The sequence below is a fragment of the Myotis yumanensis genome, unplaced genomic scaffold (assembly GCF_028538775.1).
Source record: "Myotis yumanensis isolate MYYU_CA2020_CCGP unplaced genomic scaffold, mMyoYum1.0.hap1 SCAF_7, whole genome shotgun sequence".
Classification (NCBI taxonomy): Eukaryota; Metazoa; Chordata; class Mammalia; order Chiroptera; family Vespertilionidae; genus Myotis; species Myotis yumanensis.
This window is the reverse complement of record NW_027223758.1, coordinates 72,161,506-72,178,871: the sequence shown is the minus strand read 5'-3', so window position 1 is coordinate 72,178,871 and position 17,366 is coordinate 72,161,506. Positions and strand designations below refer to the sequence as shown.

The 17,366-nt window shown below is 41.9% G+C and overlaps 1 protein-coding gene and 1 pseudogene across 6 annotated transcripts in view; one reads left to right on the top strand and one right to left on the bottom strand.

Annotated features, from left to right (window-relative positions):
• Nucleotides 1–17,366, bottom strand: part of ZHX3 (zinc fingers and homeoboxes 3) — a 127,266-nt gene that overhangs the window by 88,140 nt on the left and 21,760 nt on the right. The window lies entirely within an intron of this gene.
• On the top strand, nucleotides 10,643–10,804 carry LOC139014818 (U2 spliceosomal RNA; annotated as a pseudogene).

Sequence of the window (17,366 nt, the reverse complement as noted above, 5' to 3'; positions counted from 1 at the left end):
GTCAAGGCACCACCTAATCAGTTTTCTCATCTTGAAAAAGACAAGGAACGTCTGCTCCCCTTTCCCCACCTGATGTTATGAAGCTCATTTCAGAAGGTATGTAAACACCCCAGTTCTCACCCACCTATCTCCCCTGCCCCAAGGACTTCTCCCACATTTGTAACACTTGCCTTCACCAGAAACCAGTCCTAGGCCCTTCAGCCCTGCCCAATCTGTCCATTGAGGCAGGAGGAGGTAGCCTCTCTGTTTTGTCCTAAGGCTGCACCCCGCCCCCCCACCCCCATCATTCTGTGCCCACTAAAGCCCATACACCCAATGCATTTCCCATCTAGGTTTGGTGAATAAGAGCCTCTGACACAATCCTCCACTCTTTCTCTTCCCCCAATTGCTGGCTGGACATCGATACCCAGGGCAACCTTGGAAACCATGGTTTGAAGATGGCCTAGCATCCATCAGTTGGACCCCTTCTACTCCCACTGCTGACTGCATTTTAAATAAGCGTGAAAATGTCTTCGGTTTTAAGCCACCAAGATTTCAGCAGGGTTTATCTGTTACAGAAGGTAGCATTTCTCTGTGTAATACAGGCTGAATTTAGATCTTTTGAGGGAAGGGGGAGGACTTTAGTGGTAAAGAAGAAAGTTCACACAAAAGCCTGGAGCCAGAATTACTAATGGCCTGATGACACCAGCTCCATTTACATACTTCTTATCATCTTCAAAGTAATTTAAAATACATCTTTTCATATGATATAACCATCAGCATCGGTACTTTTTAAATTTTCATTATAACTAACAGTTTACAAATGAAAAAACAGACTTAGAGAAGTTGAGGTATGTCTAAGGTCCCATAGCTAGTAAATGGAGGACCAGAGCACTCCTGACTCTCGGTCCAATGGCATTTTCACTATAGCATCTAGTCTCTCAAAGCCACCTTCTAGTGCTACAGCAGAGGTACTCTTGGCTGAAATATAAGGGTGCTATAATGAAACAAATAAAATAGGTAGTCTGGCAGAATTGGTTAAAAGCTGGTTGTTGAGGACTTTATAAACGTCAGACTGTGGAGTATAACTTACATTCCACAGACAATGGGAACAATAATCAGCCTCCACTTTCAAGCCCCACAGCAGTAATTTTATACCTTCACCTCTGTCTTCAAAGACCTTACTGCACCATCTCCTCTTGGCTATCAGTTGCTGCCAATAGTTCACTTTCCAAAGAAAATAGGAGCTTTTATGAGGGCAAAATTTCCAGCCCCCTACTTTCTATAAACACTGCTGTATCCCCAAATGGCCTTCTTTTTTTCCAGGCCAAGTGAGAGAGGCATCCCTCCCCTGGAAATGCTCCTAAGCATCCCCTGTGCAAGTCCCTCCATCCATGGAGGAGACCTAGATCAACCACTGTCCTTTTTCTCCCTTGAGTCTGACTTCTTCCTTTCTTCTAGCTCCATTTCTTCAGACTCTGAATAGTCCCTTTTATCCTAAAATCATCCCTTCCTCAAGAAGCCCACAGGCCTCCTTATCCTACGTCATAACTGAGCTTCTTTAACAAACAGCAACAACAAACGCATCTTTCCACTTCATCACCATGGATTCTCTATTCCACCCTTTGTCATGTACCATGACACTGAAATAGTCACCTCTAACAATACCACCTAGGAGCTTAAGTTCAATGTACAGATTCCAACACTTCTCCCAACCTCTTCATGGCTGCACTCCCTCCTTCCTAAAATCCTCCCCTGTCCTGACTTCTCTGGCCCACTCTCTCCTGATCTTCCTCCTGTCTACTCCTTTTTGGTTTCCTATTGGCCTCTATTCCTCCACCTCTCCCCTAAATGTTGGTGTTTCCTGAGGTTCCACCTTGATATCTCCTCTTACCTTACATTTTCTATTCTCTAATTGAAATCATCCACAAACATAGCTTCAACTGATAGCTACACATTGGTGACTTGAAAACTTGTCTGTCCAGACCACTCATGTAAGTTCTCCATATCCTGGCTTCATTTGCCTGCCAGTATCTTCATGTGGATTTCATGGGCATCTCAAACTCAACGTGGCTAAAACCACACTAGGCATCTTGCTTACCATATTTATTCCTCCTTTTTCTGTACTGATAATGAGAGCATTTATTGAGTATTATATCAGTCTAAGTTCTCCAGAGAAACAGAACCAATGGGAGAATATATATATATATATATATATATATATATATATATATATACATATATATGATATATATGTGTGTGTGTGTGTGTATATGTGTGTGTGTGTGTATATATATATATATATATATATATATATAAAGATTGACTTATTTTAAAGAATTGGCTCACATGACTATAGGGACTGGCAAGTCTGAAATCTATAGGGAAGGCTAGCCAGCTGAAAATTCAGGCAAGAATTAATTTTAGGCTCGAGCTGATCCCCCACTCAAAAGGGCATTCTGGAGTCATGGTCTGGCTCTCTCCCCTCCAACTCCCCAGCATCCTACACAATGCCTGACACACAGCAGAAGCTCAAATATTGGCTAATGGCCAACCAGGTAGAAAGTGAAATGCTATTAAATGAGAACGGTACAAAAGGATGAGGAAGGCACTGAATCATAATGAGGAAAAATCGGGAAACCTGAACAAAGGCTGTGCTATAAATCAAGACATGACCTGCTGTGGCATTCACTTGCCAGAATTCCCTGACCACTACACTTGTGAATGAATGACGATTATCATGTAGACAGAAGAACTTCCATTCTGATACAGTCAAACCTCATTTCTCAATGTCTCCCATCTCAAACAATTCGTTCACAGAAAAAATGTCGGTGTGGAACCAAACTTAAATTAGCACAATTTTAAAACATAAAGAGGCCATTGAATGCTAATGTTGCTAAGGGTGTGAAAGAAATAATGATCACAGACAATTAAAGAGGTAGAAAAACTGTTGTTGATTTGGATAAACAAAAAACAGCCAGTGACAGCCATTTCAGAGGCAGTGATATATGAACAAGCAAAGCAACTGCATGAGGACCTGAAAGACATCCCTGGACCGAATGCTAGAAGTGATTTATTTAGAGCTAGTAGGGTGGTTCGATAAACTTAAGAAAAGAGGTGTTTATTTATAGATTAAATAAGAAAGGTTAAAACAGGGAATCATTTGGGGATCTGGAGTGGATTAATTCAATTTACATTCTTTCAAGGGGGGGAGCAGGGAAAGGATTAGGTTTTTGAACAAATCCCTTCTCCAACACCCATCTGGAAGGAATTAAGTTTGAGAACTGAAGTTCCACTGTACTTTATTTGAATGTCTCAACCACTCTGTGAAGCTAACATGGCAAAGAAAAGGCCACATTTCATGAGTAAACTGAGGTTCAAAAAGCTGTTCTTGTCTAGGTTGCTAGAGAAAACATCTACAATGAAAGGTCTTAGTTCTTCAGTAATATGCAGGTAAGAGGGGCCATAAAAATAACAGGTCAGAAACACAAGGGAACCATGAAATTCAAAGCTCCTTATGTACCTAAATCTGCAAGAACTAAAGATATCTTCTAGCATTTACAAAGGATACCTTTTATTTTAATTATGGTTCAGATCAATTTTTTGTCTTACTGCACTATAATTCCATGGTATGTATTATATTGTTAGCATTGTCATATTTTCATTGTTGTAGTAATAAATTTCTGGTTATAAAATAAATATCTAGAAGCACTGTTTTCTGAAATAATGCCAATATGTATTAAATCTACAGTTCTTTAGGGAAGACTAAATAGACTATTTTAATCGAGACACCCCAAAATAGCTGGTTTTCTTATTTATTAGTAAACATTAGAATTAGTGCAATATTAAAAGATTTAGTCCAAGTATTTGGTGATTCTCTGAAGCTACATGGCATTCTCTGAAGCCACAAAGTAGTACTGGAAACCCTCCACTAGCTATTCCAATTAAACAAGGCAGGGCTGATTCCCATCATCCCCCCACCACCACTCCCCTTATATTTGCGTCTATAGTAACTTGACTTTTTCAAAGCTCTTTCTACATAGTATCACTTAACTATTATAAAACTCTTATAAACCTTTTCAAAAGGTTTTATTCCAGTTGACAGAAAATAAAGGAAATGCCTAAGGACATGTAATTGATAAAAGGCAAAAGCAGGACTAGAGGCCAGGCCTTTCTGCCCCCTGGACAGTAGTTATGCTATACCAGTAAATCTATCATGGCTCCTGGCCATGGAGCCACCAGATTATAAGTGGCCTGAAGCCAGAGAGACCATGTCTGACTTGCTCCCCACTGGTGTCTAGCATAGTACCTAACACATAGTAGGCACACAATAAGTGCATAATTGGTGAGGAACTGAATTCATTTTCTTAAGAGCTGCATGGTAAAATAGGGCATATAGCATTGCCATATATATTGGCTTTTAAAATGCTATTGGCGCCAGTCAGAGAAAGATAAGTATCACATGATCTGACTCATATGTGGAATCTAATGAACCAAATAAACTGATGATCAAAAATAGACCCAGAGACATTGAAACGTTGAACCTCTGCCCTAGCCGGTTTGGCTCAGTGGATAGAGCGTCAGCCTGCAGACTGAAAGGTCCCAGGTTCGATTCTGGTCAAGGGCATGTACCTTGGTTGCGGGCACATCCCCAGTGAGGAGTGTGCAGGAGGCAGCTGAATCGATGTTTCTCTCTCATGGATGTTTCTAACTCTCTATCTCTCTCCTTTCCTCTCTGTAAAAAATCAATAAAACATATTTAAAAAAAGAAAAGAAAAGAAAAAGAAACGTTGAACCTCAAAAGGAAGGCAGGGGAGGGTGGGTGGGAAAAGATCAACCAATGACCCTATATGCATATATGCTATGTATAACCTGTGGACACAGACAATGGGGTGGTGAGAACCTAAGTTGGGGTAACGGGAGCAGGCTGGAAGAGGTTAATGGAGGACCTATATGATACTTTCAACAATAAAGATTAAAAAAAATAAGTATGCTACTGGCATTATCAGTAATAAACAAAAGGGAAAATACTGTATTATCAAAATACGTGATGATTTCCAAGATATCCAGAATTCTGAGCCAGAACCCCATTTCAGCACAAAATGTAGAGGTGGTATGTTTTCCATTTCCTGGAAAATTGTGTTGAATTGATGGAGCAAATGGAAGATTGAAAATAGAAAATAGATCCTTAACAGGAGAAGGGAAAAAATGCAAGATGTCAGGCATAACAACCATTTGCAAGGCTGGCACAATGGTCCAGCTGTAGCTAACCCACCATGGCAAGAAATGGGATTGCTAAAGGAGAGATGAGTCACCCAGAGGGCCACACGTCAGCAAGAGAGAATCCACTCTGTGGTAGGGAGATATAGCTTTAAAGCAGGACAAGCCCAGAAACAAGGCACACAAAGGCTTGGGGCGGAAGAGTAACTGTGGGCACAGCTTCACAGCCTTCCTGTAAACCCCTCTTGCTTAGCTAGAGTAAGGGAAACAAGGAGCTGGCCCCCTTCCGTTTATTATGGCCCCAGCCCACAGTGCTCTCCTGCCCTCACTGCCAACTATCCCTGAGAAAGATACTCAGAAATGAGATGGTGAGTGTTGAAGAGGCCTCCTACCCTGGCAGACTATTCCTTTCCTATGAAGGCCTCACCAACATCACTTAGAAATCCATCTTTTTCCAATTTCTAAACCATATATCCAAATATTACCTCCCATTATCATTCTGATTTTCTATTCACCACCATTTGAGACATTCACTATGGTCCCAAAATTATTTTTAAGGGCTTCCATAAAAGCCCTTCTCCATCATACTTTCCTTAATACTTCATATGTTAATTTTAGAGACAAGTTATCCAAAATAATTGAGGAATGAGGCATTCTTAATGAGTGAGTTATGTAGATAACTGAAAGCTAATTCATTAAGCACCAAAATAAAGAATGCATTAGTAAACAGAGAATATAAAATATAATAATTATATATTAAATCCATAATTAAAATAAAGGATTTTATTTTAAACAGAAAATATAAAATATAATCATTCAAAATTCTTGCTAAAATAAAGGATGCCTTAGTAAACAGAGAATATCTATATATATAAAAAGCTAAGTGTCCGTCCATCCAACAGGTAGCTATGATACACACTGACCACCAGGAGACAGATGCTCAACGCTGGAGCTGCCATGATGCGCACTGGCCATCTATAATAATAAAAGTGTAATATGCTAATTAGACCGGACATTCTCCTGGACCACCTTCCAGACAAAGCTGGGGCTGCGAGGGCCGAGCCTCTTGCACGAATTTTGTGCATCGGGCCTCTAGTTTAAAAATAAACAGCACCACAGACCTGGCGCCAACAAACCAACATTCAGCTTCTCCCAAGTGAGACACAGGCCCCGCTACCACCCTGGAGCGACACCCCACCAAATCGCAGCCAACGCTGCCAAGACTCCATGGCCAGCCCAGAAATGGTGGCTGTAGGAGCTGGGTAATGACGTCACGTAGCAACGCCCAGCTTCCTCTCCCTAGCCGACTAGCCTCCTTGGAGTTTCTTCAACCCAGAAACCAAACCTGCTTGCTTTATAGCCAAGTGCAAACATTTTACAGTTTAACCAAATGTGTGTGAAGCGTTTTCCTGTGCTTCATCTCATTTGATCCTCACAGAAGTCCTGGGGTAGGTAGATAGGAGACTTGGTAGAATTCAATTTTCTTTTCATTAGCAAGATGCAAATAGCAATCATCTACACTAATAAAAGAAAAACATGCAAACTGACCATACCTTTGCTATGCCTTAAGCCACACCCACCAGCCAATCAGAGCAACTATATGCAAATTAACCCAACCAAGATGGTGGCCGGCAGCCACGGAGCTGGAGCGAGCAGGAGGCTTGGTTGCCCCAATGATGGAGGAAGCCAAGCTTCCCACCTGCCGTGGGCGGCTCTGAGCTCCACTCAAAGCAACAAAGTTTCAATTATAGAAAGTAAATAAACCCCAGATACCTGCTTTCAGCCCACTGTGGCCACGGAGCTGGAGCGAGCAGGAGGCTTCCCTCCTGCCCGCCCTGGCTGGCTCTGAGCTCCTCTCAAGGCTACAAAGTTTCAATTATAGAAGGTAAATAAATCCCAGAACAAAAAATTAAAAAAATAAAAAGGAGAGGCTGGGAGCTTCCGTTGCCAGAAAACAGGCCTCAGCCCCTCACCCAAACTGGCCAGGCACCCCAGTGGGGACCCCCCACCCTAAAGGGGATGTGGCCAGCCTGAAAACAGCCATCAGCCCCTCACCCAGGCTGGCCACACCCTCATGGGGTGAGGGTCCCCACTGGGGTTGGGGGGAGGGCTTGACCAGCCTACAAACAGCCATCAGCCCCTCACCCAGGCTGGCCAGGCACACCAGTAGGGAACCCCACCCTAAAGGAAGTGTGACCAGCTGCAAACAGCCATCAGCCCCTCACCCAGGCTGGCCAGGCACACCAGTAGGGACCCCCACCCTGAAGGGGGTGTGACCAGCCTGCAAACACCCATCAGCCCCTCACCCAGGCTGGCCAGGCACCCCAGCGGGACCCCCACCCTGATCCGGGACACCCTTCAGGGCAAACCAGCCGGCCCCCACCCATGCACCAGGCCTCTATCCTATATAATAAAAGGGTAATATGCAAACTGACCCTAACAGCAGAACGACTGGGAATGACTGGTCACTATGATACACACTGACCACCAGGGGGCAGATGCTCAATGCAGGCTGCCCCCTGGTGATCAGTGCGCTCCCACAGGGGGAGCTCTGCTCAGCCACAAGCCAGGCTGATGGCTGCCAGTACAGCAGTGGTGGTGGGAGCCTCTCCCGCCTCCCCAGCAATGCTAAGGATGTCCGACTGCAGCTTAGGCCTGTTCCCCGCTGGCAAGTGGATATCCCCCGAGGGCTGCCGGGCTGCCAGAGGGATGTCTGACTGCCAGCTTGGGCCCGATCCCCCAGGGAGTGGGCCTAAGCCAGCAGGTGGACAGCCTCCGAGGGGTCCCAGACTGCAAGAGGGCATAGGCCGGGCTGAGGGAACCCCCCCCCCCCCCACCAAGTGCACAAATTTTTGTGCACCGGGCCTCTAGTATTAAAATATTTCTTCTAATTAATTTCCTTTCAATGTGCACGAATCCATGCACCGGGACACTAGTCAAATATAATCAATCACTCAAAATTCTACCCAGCCTTCAAGATGCAGTCTGATTACAATCATTCCCTGAAAGCATCCTCTGATCCACTCACCACTTCCACCAACTGCCAGAAATAACCTCTCTTTTGTCTGTGGCCCTACATTTTGATTGCATCTCCTTTGTAGCACACCGCATGGTCTGCTTGAGGTCAGAGATTTAAATGCACCTTCTGACTTTCAAAAAAATAAGTTCCTTGAGACCAGGGAACCTCTTTCTTAACCAAGGGGCCTAGTTCACAGCAAGCGTACAAACACTTCACAAATGGGATACTCTATCTAAAGTGATTCAAACACTATAAAGAACACCAGAACACAGCTGAGCCTTCAAGGGTTCCTGAGCGCTGTAGGGCAGGAAAGTGGGATAGATATTAGAGAACATGTTACTATCATTAAAATACTCATTGGCCTCTGGTTCAGTATTTCTCAGGTTTAGAAGAAAATGTTTTTCTAACAGTGAAAAAGTACTCTGAATTCCTGGGGTTTTTTTCTAAAATAGAATTACTTTTTTAAACACTCAACTTGCAAACTGAAAGTTCTGGTTGAACTGGCATTGCTAACCCTCCACTGCCACATTTTTTAGGTCTCAAGACGTGCATTCAAGTGGCTCCCTGCACTTCACCAGGGAGATGAGACAGCGAGTGGAAGGATGTGGTAAGTGACAGGAATATAACCAAGATGCTATGCCATGTTTGGCACTGCGTACACCAATTTGAAAGCCAGGCTTCTCAGGACCAGCAGTGCTAAGAGGAAATAAGAAATGGAACACATGATAGAGCAAATTAAGTTTTAGGCTCAAGGTCCATAGCAACCACTTGTAGCAGGGCTGACAACATTCTTTTCTTAAGCCCTAGTGTTTCGTTATGACACACAGAGTGGTAGGTATAGTTTAAGGATTCTAAATACTTCAACTCAACTCAAAACCTCCTTACTAGCAATAGGGGATTCTAAGTGGTCAGCCAAGGACGGCTAACTTTCAAGATCCCTCTCCAGCAGCTACTGTTTTGGAGGATTCCTCTTTCTTGTCATGAAAAGGAACTGAAGTTTCTTAGTGAAAATAGGGAGAATGGGATGGTAGGATTACTGGTATTGTGATATTAAGTATCTAATCATATACACAGCCCCTTGGGGTTTATAACTGCTCTTGTCTTTGGTTTATCACTGAGTAAATTTTTTTTAAATGAAGAGAATCTCAAAATTTGAAAATCCATAATTAAAATGAAACATTTTAATATATTTTCTCAGGAAATGAAAAATAGTATTTGTTAGCATACAACTGCCTTAGAAAATTTAATAAAATAGTTTATGAAACACCTACAGAAGTGTTCATTTGGTCAAAAAACCCCACTACTTTAATCACAATCAAACATAACTGAAACACACTGAGGGCTTACATTAAGCTACAAACGACAGGACGTGCCCAGTCTGCCTGAGAGAAGGAAGGGCTGGGTCAAGGCAGCCACAGCACAAGCAGCAGAGAAACTCCCATGTCCTCCTTCTGGATGCACTAATTGTAGAAGTCACGGTCAATCAAGACAGCACACTCACTAGCACTGTTAATGCATAATGCATAAGATGTTTCCTATACAAATCAGACCCTATATTGATACAATATAAAAAAGAGGGGAGTAAGTCAGATCAGTTTTCTGGTGAACACAGCGGGCTTACAGAAAAATCCAAACTCTGATGGATCTTTGATGTGGATCTTATGAAGAAACCAGTGGAAATTTCAGAACATAAATACCAGATAGCTGGTGGTGGTTTTGAGGATAGTCTTGATTGGAAGGTCAAAGGATCCGGATTATGGATTGGAAGATGGTGTTTCCATAGCTACTGTGTGTCTATCTATCTATTAGTCTGTACGGTGGCTCCAAAATCTGATTAATGCCTTCTTCATTTTTGCCTTCCAATCTCCTCCAAGTGTGGCTATAAATGAATTCTAACATGGAAGCATCGAGAAGGTGGATTTTGGAAAATCAAGTTCCTAACATTACCCACACGGGAGAATGTCTCCAACTCTAGATTTTGTTGGCCCATCACAGATCCCTCATCTTAAGTCAACATTTATTCACTAAATGCCAGTCAATAGGAAGGACAAAAGGCAAAGGGCCAAATACGAAAATAATAAAGTATGTGAAACTATATTCTTTCATAAACTTGTCATACATAAAATTTATTTCAATTATTTATTAGTACGGGAAACAGCAAAAGGCTCCTATTCTAAGTACCCGCAAAAAGGAGCTTTGTTAGAGCAAAAGGTAGAATATACATAATGAACTAAGGGTATAAAAGACTGCCACAAGGTCACTAGGAAAATCCAAATACCAACTGTCCTTTTTCAATACCCCTTTAACACAGAATAAAACATAAACAGACATTTAACCTAACTGCATATAAAATACATTTCAATTTACCTATAAATCCAACAGGCTTCAAAATGGAGAGAAAATATTATTAAATAGCTGTAGCTAATCGCTTCTCGGCCTTTTGGCTAAGACCAAGTGTAGTATCTGTTCTTATCAGTTTAAATAGCCCTAGCTTGTTTGGCTCAGTGGGTAGAGCGTTGGTCTACTGACTGAAGGATCCTGGGTTCAATTCAGGTCAAGGGCACATGCCGGGGTTGCAGACTCAATCCCCAGTAGTGGGAGTGTAGGAGGCAGCCGATCAATGATTCTCTCTCATCATTGATGTTTCTATCTCTCTCTCCCTCTCTCTTCCTCTCCAAAATCTATATATATTTTTAAAATGTAAATATCATTAAATGTTTTCAGAAAAAGCAGTACCTATTAATCTTATGTACTATTGTTGAAAGACAACTCTCAGAATTATCTCACATGAATATTCATTTCTGAAATTAGTAGAAATTCACAGTCCAATGATGTACTATGGAGGTTCAATAAACATTACATTTATAACATTAATAAGAACTCTTTCATGTTGAAAGTTTTCTGGCACATTATACACGCATTAATTTCTATCAAGCTTTCTCCTTGGTAGAAATTAATTTCTACTTCTTTACATTTCTATTTTTTTTTCATATGTACTGGTGTGGGCCAATTCAAGTCTTCCTTATACTGTTTACATTCAAGAGGTTTTATCCAGTGAGTCTTTTCATTGTTGGAAAGAAACTGGGATAACTTAAGCCTTTCCCAAATTCTGCAATTCTATTTGGTTTCTCTCCAGTGGACATTGTCACATGTCTTCAAAAATCTGTGTGATAAATGAAGGCTTTTCCACATTCCTTACATTCATAGGGTTTCTCTCCAATATGAGTTCTTTCACATTTTTGTAAGGAACTGGGGTCTAAGTAGGCTTTACCACCTTGTTTACATCAAAACAGTTTCTCTTCAGTGAGATTTCTTTCATGATTTTGAAGATCGCTGGGGCACCTAATGCTTCATTACATTTTTTAAATTAATAGGGTTTCTTTCCAGTGTGAATTATTTCATGTTTTTTTAAAGATAACTGAGACAACTAAAGGCGTCACTAAATTGTTTATATACATAAGGTCTCTTTCTTCAGCATGAATTATTTTGTGTGTAAGGAACTGTGATCTCTATAGGTGTCACCACATGGCTTACATTCCCAGGGGTTCTCTCCAGTTAAGTCCTTCTGTGTCTTTGGAAGGTGCCATAATATCTGTAGGCTATCCCACATTCTTCACACTCAAAGGGTTTCTGTGCAGTGGGATTTCTTTCATGTATTTGAAAACTTTGATAGCATCTGATAACATCTGATGGCTTTCCCACATTCCTTACATTCATAGGGCTTCTCTCCAGTGACTTTTCTTTCATACCTTTAAAATTTTCGATAACATGTGAGGGCTTTTCCATATTCTTTATGTGCATAGGGCTCCTCTCTAGTGTGAGTTCTTTCATGTGTTTGGAAACCTAGATGAGAACTCAAAGTTTTACCCTGCTGACATTCACAGGATTTCTCGCCTGTGTGAGTTCTCTGGTGGGTAAGGCACTCTAACACATGTAGGCTTTACCACATTGTTTACATTCATAAGGTTTCTCTGTAGTGTAAGTTCTGGCATGCATTGGAAAACAACTTTACTACTTCTTTACTACATTTTTTACATTCATGGGGTTTCTCTCCTGTTTGAGTGATGTGTTGGGAAAGTTTGATGATATCTAGTATAGATTTTCCCATATTGTTTACATTGATAGAGTTTCTCTTCAGTGTGGGTTCTTTCATGTATTTGAAGTGAAGTTGAAGAACTTAAAATTTTCCCATATTCCTTACATTGATAGGTTTTCGCTCTAGTGTGATTTCTTTTATGTTTTTCAAAACACTGGAGATAACTGAAAACTCTCCCACATATACTACATATATATGGTTTCTCTCTATAATTCTGATACTCATATGGCTTATATTCAGTTTGACGTTTGATGTGCATATTATGAGGTGAATAAAGACTTTTCCACACATACTGTGTTCCCATGGTTTTACTCCAGGAAGAGTTTTCTTATTCAGAGAAATTTAGAATAAGACTGATGTTTTCTTCACATTGACTACCCTCTTTCCCACCACACATTCTCTCTACTATATAACTTCATTTCTAGATTTCTCGGGTCTCCCTGAGTCCTTCCTACACAAATCACAATGAGAGAGAAGCTGTGACACAGCCACCAGAGCCACAAAGGGTGGGCAACGCGTAATCCTCAGCTCAGTTGGAGAGAGAAGGGAGTAAGTAGTTTTTTAACCGTTTGAGTCCCTTTCTCGACATAAAATAAAACAAGCGCTATCACGCTGTTTGGGTCTTTTCGTACTCATTTAGAGAAAGCGCGGTTGCGCTGTTTGGGATTCTTCGACAGTGTTTTTTCAATACCCCCTGGGACTCAAACGAATCGTATGTTTTCTCAACATAAAATCTCAGCAGTGCGATCGCACTGCTTGGGACTCAAACGGTTAATCTAGTGTCTTCAGAAATAGAATTGTGTCACATGAATTAATTTTGTGGATAACTGAAGCAATAAAATATGCAAGCTTATGTTGAAAAGGTTCCTAAATTGCATTACTTCCTTCTGAGCCTTCTGAACTAACCAAACCATAATTTGACCTATTATTGTTGAACAGGATAACAATTATGATTAATTACTGCATTCAGAGACCACTGAGGCTAACGAGACTGTTTCCTCTACAATGAATGTTCCCAAACTGCTATACTTCAAAATATTTCTGCCTCTGTCATCACCAGCTAGCTGTCTCTTCTTGCTTTTGTCAGTGTGTTTGCCTCTAAGGAAGGGCCCCTTACTTCATAGCTTCTGATATCAGATAGACCTGGAAAGACAGTCTATTAAGGGTCATAAGAGAAGGCTCATTTCCATGTCTGAAGCTTCAGACCCACACAGTCAACTTCCAGGCACCGTGCTCTTACCCACTACAGCTACATTTCCCTCCTTGACTTCAGTCACCTTCACTGGGTTCATTCACTTCAGTCATTCAGGCCAGTGGCAAAAACCAGGAGCCTGTCATATCCAGTAATTAACTGATCCAACTCTGAAATATTCCACTCACATGTCCCTCCCTAACCACATCCTCCTATTACTCCATCACTCCAATGCACCCATTCCTCTACTTCATCAATACCTCTGGTCCTTTTCTCCTCCACATCCAGCTTAGACATTTTTACCTTATCATGTTAATCACTCCCAGGCCAATGGCCTCGGTTCCTCTGCTCTACTGTCCTTCTGCTGCTCACCCCCTGCAAACAGCTATCCTGGCTCAATCCAACTGTATGCCTTCTTTGCTCCTAAAATCAGGCAGCTGCGTGCTATGGTGTCCCAATCAATCCAGGGTCTCCTACCTCAACGGAGCCCTACACACTACCCATAAATAATGGTTGTTACCCTAAGGTCACTCTTCCTCTTCCTGACCTCAGTTATAAGTCAAATCTCCTTGTTTTCTCTCTGAACTCTTCCCACTTTTAGCAGAAAATCTCACCCTCTGTTTCACAGAGATGAAGGAAGCCACCACACTGGCACTTGCTTATAAGCCCAGAAAATGCAACTGTGCCCAGATATTCCATCATAAGGTCTGTCAAATCCACTGCATCTGTGCCAGGTCAACTGCTTGCTTGGGTATTTGAAGTAAGCTCCCGGTGATTATCATCACTGAAATAAGTAGCAATGATGGTGAGTACGTTTGTGGTGCAAAGTATAAAAATAATCAACCTCTCAAAAATAGCCAGCCTCTCTAAAGATCTCTTTACCTTGAGAATGTAGTTTAAGAGAGGAAGGAGTTTAATAAGGAAAGAAGGAAGGAAGGAAGGAAGGAAGAAAGGAAGGAAGGAAGGAAGGAAGGAAGGAAGGAAGGAAGAAAGGAAGGGAGGGAAGAAGGAAGGAAACTGTTTTAACTACAAACATTTAAGAAGTTTAAATCCAAACATAAAGTTACCATGCAGCAAAAGAATAATTATAAATCCCAAGGCAAATCATTAATTCCCTGATAATTTTAATAAATTCAAAACCAGAGTCAGTGAGATAATATTGTTATGATCTTTTTGTCACACTTACCCAAACTGTAATTTGTTGATGGGGCTACACAAGTCTTTTTTTTTTTGGGGGGGGGGGGGGGCTTTTTTTCCCTTCTTATAATATTAATAGCTAACACTGATTGGGTTTTTTGTGTGTATAATTATGCTCCTCACAATGACCCTGTGAGATAAGAATTATTCTTTTTCTCCATTTATAGCTGAAAAGACAGACTTAGATATGTTAAGTAATTTGCCCAAGGGTTTTCAGCTGCAAAGTGGCAAAGGTAAAATTAAAACACAGAGCCTGAATACAAACTAATCTATGTGCTTTGGCAGAGTAGTTATTATCAGAAACTTCCCAGGAAATGCAAAATCCCAACCCAAGCATTCTTATTTTTTATACTCCAATGTATGCTTAGAAACAAAACGACGAGGAATCATCAAATATTAAGATTATGGCATATTTCCTATTCATTCATTTCTACTCCATACATATTAGAAAGCATAATGAGTGAGAGAGACATTTCTATAGTCAGATTATGTAGATTCAAATCTTAGCTCCAGCACTTTGTTAGCTATGTAACTTTAAAAATTACTTAACTTCTCGCCTGGCCAGCATGGCTCAGCGGTTGAGCATCAACCTATGAACCAGGAGGTCGAGGTTCGATTGCCAGTCAGGGCACATGCCCAGGGTTTTGGGCTTGATCCCCAGTAGGGGGCGTGCAGGAGGCAGCAGATTAATGATTCTCTCTCATCATTGATGCTTCTATCTCTTTCTTCCTCTCTAAAATCAATTTAAAAATATATTTTTTTAAATTAACTTCTCTAAGCTCAATTTTCTCAACTAAAAATAGAAATGCTAATGTAATAACCATCACTACCTTAGTTAAGGGTTCTCTCAGATATTTAGAGATATGCATGAACACACCTTAGTAATGGACCTGGCACAAAGTAAGTCTCAAAAGAAGTTAGCTGTTATAATATTAATATTGTTCAAAAGGTATCAAGGTCCTGTATCTACTGGATTCTAAGCAGGGCACGGGGTGCCAGGACTGTACCATCAACAATCCAAGGCTTCCCCTGCCTATTAGATCTTGTGTCTATCAGGAAGTAGACAATAAAGAAGAAAACACACATATAAATGAAACTAGAGGCCCAGTGCACAAAATCATGTGCGGGTATGGTCCCCAGGTCTAGCCTGTGATCAGGGCCATCTTCCCTGGCTGCCAGCAGCCACCCACTCGGGTTCTCCGTTCGCCATCCAGCAATGGGAGCCTGACAGCTGGGGGAGGGACCGAGAGGTCAGCCACACACTGGCCCCACTCCCACTGCCAGTGGCCCTCTGTGTGTGGGGTGATTGGCAGGGCGGGGGCCTTGACCTGGTGCCACCCGCATCCCCTGCCACCCACCCCTGGTCTCTGTTCACCATCGGCGATCAGAGCCTGCTGGCCAGGGGAAAAGGACCAAGAGGTGGTCAGTGCACCTCATAGTGACTGGTCAAGCGGTCATTCCAGTCGTTCTGCTGTTATAGTCGCTGGGCTTTTATTATATAGGATACTTGGAATTTTGGCTAAGCAGGAAATGCACATGTACTGAGAGAAGGGACAGTGGGGAGTTACTATAGAAGCAGTGATCAGGACAGGCCCCCCAGTGTTTGAGAAGGCTCTATGAGAAGAGGGGGGCGGAGGAGGGAGTGCTGGACAGAGGGAAGGGTCTGTAGAGGGACTTGGCATATTTAAGGAACTGACAGTACTCCAACCTGATACAAGCATGGCAAGCTGGAGAGGAGGCAGAGCGGGAGACAAGGCCTGACATCTCTGAGTAAGAAGTGTGGATGTGGGCTAAGTGCAGTGGGAAGCCACTAAGCAAGAAGCTAATGTGATCTGGTTTAGATTTTTAGTAGGATCACCCTGGCTGTAGAGGGGAGAATGGGGTAGAAGAAGGTAAAAGTGGAAGTTAGGAGAGACCAGATAACAGGTAGAGGCAGTCACCCAGCTGAGAGAAGATGGTGGATAGATTAGGAGGGTGGAGGGAATAGAGGATTTGCGCTATTCTGTAGACTAGGCCACGAGGCCACACGGATGGATTGAATGTGGAGTGAGGAATCAGGAAGAATCAAAGATGATTTTCTGGCCTGAACACGGAGTGAACAGTAATGACAATGAAACAGGGAAGGCTGGGGAGAGGGGAGGAAGGGGCCAGGAATGAGGAATTCTAATTTGGAAGTTTAAGAGGAAGACTGAGAGATCAATGTTGGATATATGTGAACTTTGAGATCACTGTGAGGCAAGCAAGTAGAGATAACAGGAAGGAGGTAGTTGAAAATGCAAGTCTGGAACCAGAAAAAGGTCCAGGCGGGGTGGGGGGGTGGGGGGGGGGTGTAACTGAGGGAGTCATCTGCATCCAGAGGGTATTAAATCCTGGGAACAGATGAGATCATTTAGGGAGAGAATATGATCAGAGAAGGGAGGTAATCAAATGAGAAAAGAGAAGAAATAATAAATCAGGTTGGTAATCTAACACTAATCGTAGTAATGTTAAAAACACACAGAAAAATTAAAAATAAATTATTAACATATTACCTTTAGGCTTTTAAAAGAAAAAAAATTCATTTTGGATTTTTCCCGAAAGTTTCTGTATATTGGAAGCATAAGAAAAAAATTTTTAAGCTCTCTGTTTGGACTATATTCAGAAAGATCCTTTTCCTTAAGAGC